Below are 11,816 nucleotides of genomic sequence, written 5' to 3' on the forward strand. Positions count from 1 at the left end.
CGTTTTGAGGTTGTGTGATTGCAATGACAATCATCGCCGGGAAAGGGTTTGACCTTGTGTTTTCTCACTCATGATCGGCAGACGGTGCATTCAATTAATTTTCGGGAGTGAGACTGTCTGCTTCGCACAGGTTGGGAGAGTGCGGCAGCACGCAGTGACTGTTTGGAAATGGAACAAAAATGGATCGTATTCATGGGTATTTTTCATGAAAATGGTTACTAGGGACATGATAACAAAAGCAAAGATTGTAACTTTATCACCGCTTCCACCATGATAAAACAAAGAAAATGCCTAATATCTAGCAATAGTAGGGTGTGCAACTTAAGAGGACATAACTTTACACTCTTTACTTTTGTTGTCACTCCTCCAACATGGTGGCTTGGCCCTTGTTCCTGCTCTCTAAACACTCCCTGACAGGCCTTTTATGAAAGTACCGCACCAACAGTACAGATCCAGCCAAATAAAATGCACAGCACGCTGCGGCGGATCGACATCTCGCACAACCGTTTCTCGGAGCAGCGAAAACGCAAACACTTTGAACAATTCCAGTGACTGCAAACTGCAAGACGCAGCGTGTAAAGAATGGACTACGAATGCCGAGGGGGAGTAAAACGCGACGCCAGAGCAGACTCTGAAGCGCAGTTTAATTGAAAGGATTCCACAGATCCTTACAGTCTGCGTCGGGGCGGTGGTATTTAGGTACACAGTGAAATGTAATTATGTACAGTGTGTCTAAAGACCTGGCAGGATAAACAGGCTGGAAGACATGTGGGGCGTTCTTTTTAATTGGGAGGATTCCGCGAGGCCGTTGTCAGAGTCGGCGGGAAAGGAGTCGGAACTTCGGGAACGGCGAGTTTTAAGCAGCTGTTAGGACAACAGATGATGAATCTATAGGACATGTTGGCGCTCTGATCAGGCTGAAAATGAAATTGTGCCACTGTTTGTCCTCTCTGTCTCTCTTTTTTCAGAGATTGCTGATTACTTATTAGGACTTCTTCTATTGTTTGGTCTGCAGCTAAATGTGCTGCTACTGTCCAGTTCTCCCTTGAAAGAGATCCTTAGTCTCCAAGGGACTAACCTGGATAAAATGAAAAGAAAATGAAAATAAATAAAATAAATAAAAAGGGAACAGCCAAACCCTTTGCCATGTAGTCTTGTAGTACTAGAGAATACTCGCTGGGAATACAAAGGGTATTTCCAGCTCTGTAATTGGGAAGACGCAGCAGCTCGGAGCTTGTAAAGCACACCGCACTTCGCAGTGTTTGCGGTTGTGTGATTACGAAGCTAATTAGTCATAAAACAAGGAGCCGGTTAACCACCTTTCTGATTCGCTCGTGTTTTGTATCTTACATCGAATAAATAAATAAATAACAGCTTTTTCTTTCTTTTTTTTTTATTTACAGCTCTCATGCCTATGGAGGCAATATCGCCCTCCGGGGGATTCTTTACAGTGACTCGGGTCCGGGTGTTATTGTTACAGGATGAGTGTGTATGTGTGTGTGTGTGTGTCAGCGGGAGCATGCGAGTCACACGGATGCACGGTGTATACGGAAGGCAGGCTTCAATTACCCAGCAGCGATTCCGGTTGTTCGCTCTAATTGAAAGGACTCCACCGGTGTTGCACCTGCTGCTGCGACCACTTAGTGCTTTTAATTATCTTTCACTGCAACGGCAGCACCAGCGGTACATATGCGCCCGCAGTGTGAGGAGTGTACTAAACTGTGGCAGGTTCCTTCCCGTCCCGTTATGAAGGCTCGACCTCGCCGGCGGAGCAGGGTTTGTGCCGAGATGGTATGGTATGGTAATCCTATAAGTTTTAAGAAGGATACTGTAGAGATATCACAGCAAAACTGCATTCCTATTAGGGATATTGCAGCAATATTATAGTGATACCATGGAGAAAGAGATCTATTAAATCTCTTCTCAAAACTGACTTTTATCATAAGGCCTTTTTATAATCTTTGGATTTTCTTTATTTTATCCTTGTTGCCTTTTCTGTTATTTATTTGTTTTATCTCTATTTATCCCTATGGCTGGGACTAGTTTCCCTTCATTGTTGTTTCTGTTTGACTTATCCATATCATTTGCTCATTTTTTTTCTTGGTTGTGAAGCACTTTATAACTTTGCTTTGAAAAGAGCTATATTAATAAAGATTATTGTTAATACCATTATCCACAATAAGATCACTATAAACCCATTAATGAGAAAAACAGACACACCCTAAGTGCCTATAGGAGTATTACAGTGATTTTTTGGTGGGGAATACACAACACTTAGGTACATTATAGGCAATTGGACCCCATTCAGAAAATAACACCCTATGGGAATTTATATTGATGTTTTAGACAGAGGAAAGATACAGTACAGATCTCACAGTTTCCCTTCAGGTAGCTGTATGTTGAAGGCCACAGAAGCATCCGCTGACCACATGTATATTTTGTCATTGCAAGACATCTTGCCTGGTTAAGTTAGGGTTAAAACAATTCCGTTGTTTCATAGTAATTTATGGATATAGTATTTAGATCATGTTACAGTTGTGTGTAAAATGTGCTACTAACACCGCATGTGAAAGCAGGATTTCTGCATCTCTCCTGTGTATCCCTCTCACCGTTTCCCTGTCATCCTCGTCGGTGTCTTAATAAAACAACGTTTCAGGGGAGTGCAAGGCCCGCTCTGAATCACAATCACATTTGACAAGTATAGGTACACAGACAGGAATTTGTCTCGGAGGCATCGGCGCGGATACATTCGAAACAAACTTGCAGTTTCGCAGTAAGCGCCGGCACGCGTGATACAAGGAGAACAGGACCTTTTAGAAGAAATTCTCTAATAAGGGAGCAGGAGCTGCATGCCTGCAAGCAGCGAAGGGTCGGGTCTTGACCGCGGCACCTTGTGAAACTCCACCGCAAACAGAAGCTTGAGCAAGAAAATACATCCCCGGAAAAGCATGTTAACATGGCTACAATTCCCTCCTCTGTCAAATGATTTTTAATGGAGCTGTACGACTGACTGACACCGAGAATTGCAGGCGGCTTAACAAACGCTCTCTTATCTCTGGCCATGAGGGACAGTCAAGTGAATGTTCGAAAAATATGATCGGAATTGAACGAGGTACCGAGAGAACATATTTTAACCATGAAATTCAATAACACAACCCTGGGAGCTGCAGTATGTGTACCCGCACTCCGCTCAGCCACTATTTTCTATGCGGATTCCAGAAATACCGAATCCAAGGTAAGGCCTGCCCACTCTCCTTGACAAAAAAAAAAGGATTTTATTTGCTGTTTGTTTTCCCCATCAAAAGTAAACATTTGTTTTTCCGTCCACGGAAATGTCAGGGGGATTTATGTGGTCCACATTTTGTGCTGGTGGCCTATTTAATGCTACAGTGCACACCCCTCACAACGTGGAATGAAAGCGCGGCTCTTTATGTAGCTGGCTATATCCAATGCCAATCAAACTGACAAGTAAACCAAATTCTAATTCTTGGGGAGTGCGTCTTTTGGAAATGCATTCTAAGTATTGATATGAATCATATTTCCAGGCTGTCATACTCTGAAATGGAGAAGAAAACACAACAAAAACAAAGTGATGCACAATAAAAATCGGGCCCCAGGCCTCACCTGTGTGTCAGAGCGAGTGCTGGGACCTGTAGCGCCGCTTGGTGGACATCTGGCCAAACTACCACTAAACTCCATAGGTACAGCCATTCTTAGAGAACTATTTTTTTCCACATAGTCCTTTAAATATAGCTTAGAATTTAGAGCGCCCAGTCAGCATAATTAGTTTTTATTACTTTGCATCCTACTGAGACACAGGCAGAGATTCAGTGTCTGTTGTCTGTCACTGACTGTTTGCAGGGATCGAACCTGTGACCACATATATTTTTGGAAATGTTTGACCAGCGATTACCAAAGGTTCCACATGCAGCCTTCTTTGTTAGAACCCAGATTATTATTTCCTCTTTCAAGTCATTGGGTACCGCATCATCCGTAAAAGACAGCAGCCTATGTTGGTTTTCCTTCTCCGGCCCTCTCATTATTCAATCATCTCCCATTCCAGATGTGGGGCTAAGCCTGAGAGTCATCCCAGCCCTAATCTCCATCATCTGAATTTCAAGTTCTTTGGGCAAATCCTCCCTGTTTCGAAGTACTCTATTGTCAGATACAAGACGGGATTCGAGGGAAACCCTCTAAATGTCGCTTTCAGTGAAGCGAACGCACACACAAAGACTGCAAAAAGTTGATTAAAGGATTAGACAGAAGTAACACCTACAGGTCATCGTTCACCTTTGTCTGAGACTCTCCTCCTCTGGCTCAAATCTGTCCCGGGCTACTACAGCTGGGATAATCTGGGCTAAATTTAAACCAATCTTTTCAGGAAATTGAATTAAAATTTAGATGGTGTCTCTTCTTCATTACCCCCCAAAGAAATCCATGAGCATGAGTGAGTAAAGACAGTCTATTGCGTCACATCTCTGATTCTCTGCCTCAAGGCCATGATGCCCGGACAACATTTTAATGCGATGTCAGGGGGGCAATATTGCCTTCATAAGAGATGGAGATTTGTGAATGTGCCAAAATCAGCATGGATGGGAAAAAAAAGCGATACAAAGTGACTCTCGGTTTGAACTCGGTCCAATCAGCTAAAGACCGGAGTTTTCACTCATTCAGGCATCCGAGAGTAGAACATAACTCTTGACATTTTCCTGTCAGATTGTTATAAATCCAAAAGGATGAGAGAATCTGATAAATAAGCCCAAAGATACACACAGGACTAAGCTGGAAAAACAGACTCGCATGGTACAGCATGTATTTGTAGATTGCTGGTGAACCACATCTAAGCATCCCTTTTGTATTTTGTTAGCCTGTCAAGATGTTAACAGGCAGAGCAGCTTTTACATATGTGTCAGTCTCCTCTGACAACATACTGTATAATGGTAAGAATCAATAACTTTATCACAGACTGGTGGCATCACCGGCCCTGCAGCCATACTGTACAACTCACTCTGAGATGACTCATAGTATTACAGTATCACACTGCTGTAGGCGACATCAAGGGTGGCGGAACACACTGACATTTCAAGAAACACATATTAACACTGCAAAAACAAGCATGCCAGTGAGAAAGACTGTTAATTGCATTCTTTTTTCTTGTTATGGGAGAAAGTAGAGAATGTGCAGGGCTGAATTGTTGGATTAACTTATTTCAAAGCTGAAATTCAGGTGCGTTTAAGGTGTATAAGTAAAAAGGCATTGAAGCTTAGGAACGATCTAGAAAAAAATGTAATTGTGACGTACAGAGGAACGATAATACGCCTGGCTGACATGACAACTGGATGTCATTCGCATTTTGACTATTACATTCAGCACATAACAATTCCAGCTTAAGTGCGTTGACGAAAAAAAAAACACACAGCACGTCCATACAGCTCACTCAAAGATGACTCACAATTTTCACAAGATTATACAAACCGCCATAGGCTATGGAGGGATAGATAGATAGATAGATAGATAGATTGAGATTTAATTTTATTAATGTGTCACTCCTCAACAAACAAGTCAAACAAAGCAACACAATAACCCAAAAAAAAAGAAAGTTGAGGACCACTCATCAAGAGTTACGAGACACAGGCTAAAAACAATACACTTAAAAAAAGATACTAGAATATATGACGATGATGATGAGGGATGACAACTCTGACATTTCAAGAAAGGGCTTTTCGCACTGCACAGATAAGTGTGCGAGCGAAAAAACACTCTAAATTGTCACTTTGGAAAATCACAAAGCCCTCTGGTTCTACGTTATAATGCTGAAGCTGTGCCTCCTTATTTTCACAAGATCACAAAAGCACTGCGGGCTTTGAAAGTGACTCTGGCAAGAAAAAAAAAAAAAAAGCGGTTTTTCACACTGAATAGTGAAGTATGAAAGATTGCCACTCTGTTTTAGTAGATTTAAGGGGGTGATGTCAATAGGAGTACCATGAATGTATGGGCCCTGTGCAAATGCAGTCTCTGTGGCCCCCATTCCCATCTCTTGAAAGTCTTAGAAAATAATTACACCAACTTTACATAAGAAAGGATGTAGACTTACCCCTCTACAAGCATGGAACACATGGATCTGATGTTAGTAGGGATGGGACGATATGCTAATAATATGATTTGATACGCTTCACGGGGTTCACGATTCGACACAACCACAATACCATGTAGCCTAATAAATAAAAGTTCAATGTTCAATGACAACAAAGTATGCTTATTTCTGTGTCACAAATATTTCTAGCAATGGCATCAGCTTGCTAGAAAGTAAACAACAATTTAAAAATGTCATTACAAAGGGTAAACAATATCATTTAGATGGAGAGCTTGTGAAATTGTGATGGTCAAGCGTCTCATTTGTGATTACTACAGCAGAATAAAATGTAGCTAATATCGCGATTCATTTTTCTGCCCCACGATACGTATTGTCACATTTTTGTACTGCCATATTTTGAATTTCGATATATCGTCCCATCCCTAGATTTTAGCCTCTTAACTTATAATATTCAGTAGCAGGCTATTTTAAGTTAGTGTGGTTAATGTCCCTTTCATTGAAACTATGTTACAAACATTTGCTTGGAATAACTTTTAGCAGCTACTAGCCTGCATCTCTTATAAACTCACCTTGTCTCACGTCTTCAACATCAGATGGTGGAGGACCTGCAGCTTCCCTCTCTGTGGCTGTTTCTTTATATGAGGGCGGCCATGTGTTTCACAATGTTGTAAGCTTGGTCTAAAGTTGACAGATAACCTCATATTATATCACTTAGTGCAAAGATTTATGGTAATATTGCGCTACTAATGTTATGACTTCAACCTCCCCCTGCCCTCAACTCTGTATCCCTCCCCTCTCTACTTAACTAGATTGGTAGTTTGCATTTATTCCTTATGATGTACTAGCTATTATGCAAATATCTGCAAGCTAGCTAGTCTGCTTGGACTGCAAGAGATAGCCTACCACACAAATACTGGTATTAGCTTAAAGCAGTCTTAAACCATTAGCAAGCTCACCTGTCCTCTGAAAAAAAATTGTAAGAAGCTGTTTTCCCACACTCTGTTTTTTCTCTCTTCTTTCTTCTTTCTTTTCTTTTTTGGCTCCCCGACTTTGGTTTTGAGCATGTTTGCGTGAAAGCACTAGTGTCTGTCAAGTTCCTCACCAGGCAGCAATCACTGCAACGTTCGAATCTCGTGCAGGTGCGGACCCCTTCCCCTTGGGGCCCTTGGTAACCACTTCCACTATTCCCTTCGCTGTGAAGCTTGAGGCTAGGGGCTCTAGAAGCAGGCAACTAGGATCTTCTTCAAAAGAAGAAGAAGAAGATCAAAATGTGTTTCTTGATTGTATATAAAAACAATCTTTGAGTTATGGTGAACTGATGCTGTGGAGCACCTTCAGCCACCGTCTCGGCACCCCATGGTGCAGCGTCTTAGGTGCTCTGTTGTGTCGACAGCCATCAGACTGTACAATGCTTCGTGTCCAAACAGCCCCAGCCTCAGCCAACCAGGAGAGAGCTGAAGCAGAGCGCCTTAACTATATATTAACTATCGATATCCTGGACTGTTTTTTGCATTCCTAGGCCCTGGACTATTTTTCAAATGTGTTTATTGAGATACAGAATGCAATACACAACATGGAAATAAAGATCTACATGCATCCCATTTTAAGAGAACATAAATACAGAAACCAACAAAGGTAAATTTAAGTCCATATTAACAAAGTAATGTTCCTGTTGTCTTTCTCCTCAGGGTAAGGTATCAAAGGCTGCCAGACCTTCTCAAATTCTTCGAGCTTGTCTCAAGCTGCCAAGTGCCCATAAATTCACTGATCCAAAGTGTCAATGCAAATACCTCTTCCTTTTTCCAGTACACAGTATATGAACAAGTTTCCTTGCACTAATAAGACCAGAAGTCAAGAGATGCTGCTGGATTGTTCTCAGCTTCTGTAATTGTCCTGACACCCCTAAAATTTAAACCCAGTAGTTATATATTTTGGGCAATGCTATGAACTAGGTTACATCATTTGTCTTACAGTTACCATATAATGATGAGACCTCTGGAAATACACTGTACACGTAAGACTTTAAATTTTATTCGATAATGTTGCTCATTAATGGAACATGCATGAATATACTCCAGAGTTTCATCCCAAATGTCATCCAGTATCTCGTCCCCCAATGCTGCTCCCCATGCCGCCTTTATCACATCTGCTGATGGACGGCAGATAGCTTGTAATGGTGTCAAATAACCAAGAGATGACATGGTCTGTCCCTGCTAAAAGTTTTAAGCAGCCATCCAATTTATCGGGCCCTGCGCTCTCTAAAATTGGGAAGATAAGCCGTTACATAATTTCTAACCTGGAGATATCTAAAGAAATGACTGTTTGGCGGCCCATATCTCTGCCCCGGACTAATCTAAACAACATTTACTGCACTGGGGCTGCTTCGGTCTGGACATATTTCTCAACATTCGCTGCAAATGATGGCACAAATTACACACTTTCTGTATGTAGCTGGCTCCTTCCATTTTGCGATCATGATAGTGATACTGAGAACATAGAATAATGCATATATGTTTTGCACAGTGTCTTTTTTGTACATACAGTATCTCCTTCTGTTTGTATATATGCAAATCGCCATATTATCTGTATCTGCAAAGGCAACAACACAAAGTGTATAGCTTTTTACAATGCATTTACATTTTACATTACATGCCTTTACATCTAGACCCTTTATGTACATACAGTATGCATGGCTCTTGTTAATGTGACTATGATGCACATTTTGCATATCATGTACAGTATATTTGATGTAAATTCACATATCTGTGTTCTTCATATTCCTATATCCTTCTTATTGTCATATAATGTTTATACCTATTTCTTACTGCATTCATTTCAGATTTGTGGTATATTTTCATATCATACATATTCTGCATTCATCTTTCTTTGCCGTTCTTTGCCAAGTTCTACTGCTGCTATCTTGCACACCCTAATAATGCTGGAATACATACTTTTCCCCATACTTTTCATTCATAAATTCTAACATGTTTTAGTGTTGAAACTGTCAAATCCATATGTTTATATAACGCCCGTAGCTACACTTTGTTCTTGTTTATATTCTATTTTTCTGTTTATATTCTATTTTTCGTTGCTGTTTCCCCGTTACTTTTTGCTCCTGCAACAACCAAGTTTCCCCACGGGACTCAATAAAGTTTCATCTTATCTTAAAAGGCTTGCAACCGCAACCTATGGAATATACTCTATAATGGAGTTAAACACATTTGCTAGAAATCTATTGAACACCTTCGGAGCTGAGAGTCGGCTTTTGCGTAGGTGTAAAAGCATCAGCACTTAGACAACCAACAGACTGTATTCACCTCTTGTCGCTTGTCTGATCTGCTTACATTATAAGCTAGTTTGAGAGGGCAATTCACCGGAGCGTCGATGTTGTGCCAGCTCGGTTGTTCATCCCACTTAAATGCACTCAATTTCGACAGTAGAACAAGAGCACCGTCGCTCAATTTAGATGGGCCTTTCAGAGATTCAGTTCTGCAAATGGCGCAGGGCATCCTGCCACTGCTTAAACCATTATGCTTCTCTATCATCAAGGACAACGATTAGAGACAACTCAACATTTGGATGACCTTCAGTTGAAGTTCAGAAATAGCCAGAGACTATGTCAGGCCCATTATTCTGAGCGAAGTTGTTTATGTTGGATAAACAGCTCAAATGGCATCAAGACTGAGTAGATTTTCTGTTTGTTATCTCTTGCTTGCTCTCTGTCATACACAGAGTGACCTGACCATCCTCCACAATTTAAAAAAAATGGTGTTTCTCGGCTCTTTCTGTTTGTCTGTCTTTGTAATTCCTAGTTTTGCTTGAGCCCAAACACATGAATGAAGTGATTACAAAATATGAGAAAAAGTGGCGAGTGAGCTTGGTGTGTTCTTCCGCACAACTCGAATGGCTTCAAAAGTCAAAGCGTTACATTTGAGGCAAAACAAATCAAGCACGCCTCAGGTCTTAAAACCATTCAAAGCCCTACTTGAAACCATTCCAAACACATAGACTTTGCTGAAGTCTGTTGAAAGTCAAACCAAATTCATTTCGGCGCTCAGAGAAGTTTCTGGGTTGCCAGTCAAAGAAGTTGAAGGGGAATGTATCTCTGAGGGGGCATTACTCTAAGGCAAAATCACCCAAAAACCCAACACAATTTCTCACCCCAGAAGTGTTAGGGACCGGTTCAGTTAAATGTGTGAAGTGAAAAGGCATCGTGAAGAAGGGGGGAATTGCAAGTATGAGCATGTGTGAGAAAGCAGGGAGAGACAGACAGACAGAGAGAAAATGTTGCTATTAAAAGTTGCAACCACATCTGTTGCTGCAGGCTATTGTTGGTCTGTTCTAAGTGTTGTAAATAGTGGCCAGCGGAGTATAGAGGGAGCGAGTGAGAAAGATTCTGTCTCACAAATGACCTCTTGATGATTTGGTCCTATTTTTGAGACGGTTGAGGATGGCCGGGTCACCGTGGCGGACATGTCAACTCAGCTAGGCTGTTTTCTTGCCTTGGGGGGCAGCAGAAATTGGGCTGGCTGGAGCAAAAATGTCCCTGTTTTTACTCTCATGTCTGTAACTGTTTCCCGTTTAGAATTAGGGTTGACAAAAAACAATTATATTGACGGGATAACAGCTTTACAGCACTGAGCTTTGGGTGAGGAGAGCTTAGTAGTTCTATTGTCCCTTCCAATGTTAAAATAGGTTGAAATGTAAGGAGCTGGATACTCTTAGTGAGTTTAAAGCAGTTGGTATAACCATAGATACATCTACTGGAAATTTGATTAAGCTGACTGTTCTGGGAGTGCTGCTGTTTCTCTTCTCTCGCTCACATTTTCTATTACTATTCCAGTGTCTATTGCTTATTATTAGGGATGGGACAATATATCGAAATTCAATATATCGCATATTAGCTACATTGTATTCTGCTGTAGTAATCACAAGTGAGACAGCTTGACCATCACAATTTCACAAGCTCTCCATCCAAATTACATCCACAATAACATTTTGAAATTGTTGTTAACATTCTAGCAAGCCAATGCCATCGCTAGAAAGAGTTGTGGCTCAGAAATAAACATAATTCTGCACAGTCAGACTATTTTGTCACTGAACTTTTATTTATTACATCGTGGTTGTATCGCATGGTGAAGCCCATATCGCGAATCGTATCGTGAGATAAGCGGATCGTCCCATCCCTACTTATTATCAAATGTTTACTATTGTTCTAGCTGTAACTAATTATGTAGCTACTGTCTGTCTTTTCCAGAAGTCCCTTGCAGAAAAGATCCATGATCTCAAAAAGACTAAGACGCCTAAATAAACAAAAATAGAATTATATCAAAGTTAATAATACCGATTGTTTCTCATTTGTAAAGTTTTTGAGCTGCAGTGAAGGCAAGACCAACGTCCTTTGTAAAGTACCCTCTACTGTCATCTCAATGTATTCTGACAGTCAGCAGTATGGCTACGGGCCGTAGAATTCCCATATGGGTTCAACCCAATGTCTGAGCGCTGTGACCTCTTTGTGGACATGCAAATATATCCAAAAAGAATCTGCCTGCATGTGTGTGTGTGTGTGTGTGTGTGTGTGTGTGCATGCCCGAAAGTGTGCACCTCTCACTGTCAAAGAGGGTGCAAATGGGCAAATACTGTACTTTTCAAAAGTACACTGCCATGGAGTAAGTACACACACACACACACACACACACACGCAAGGACGAACAAACTGAGA

Source organism: Centroberyx gerrardi, chromosome 21, assembly GCF_048128805.1.
Source record: "Centroberyx gerrardi isolate f3 chromosome 21, fCenGer3.hap1.cur.20231027, whole genome shotgun sequence".
Lineage (NCBI taxonomy): Eukaryota > Metazoa > Chordata > Actinopteri > Beryciformes > Berycidae > Centroberyx > Centroberyx gerrardi.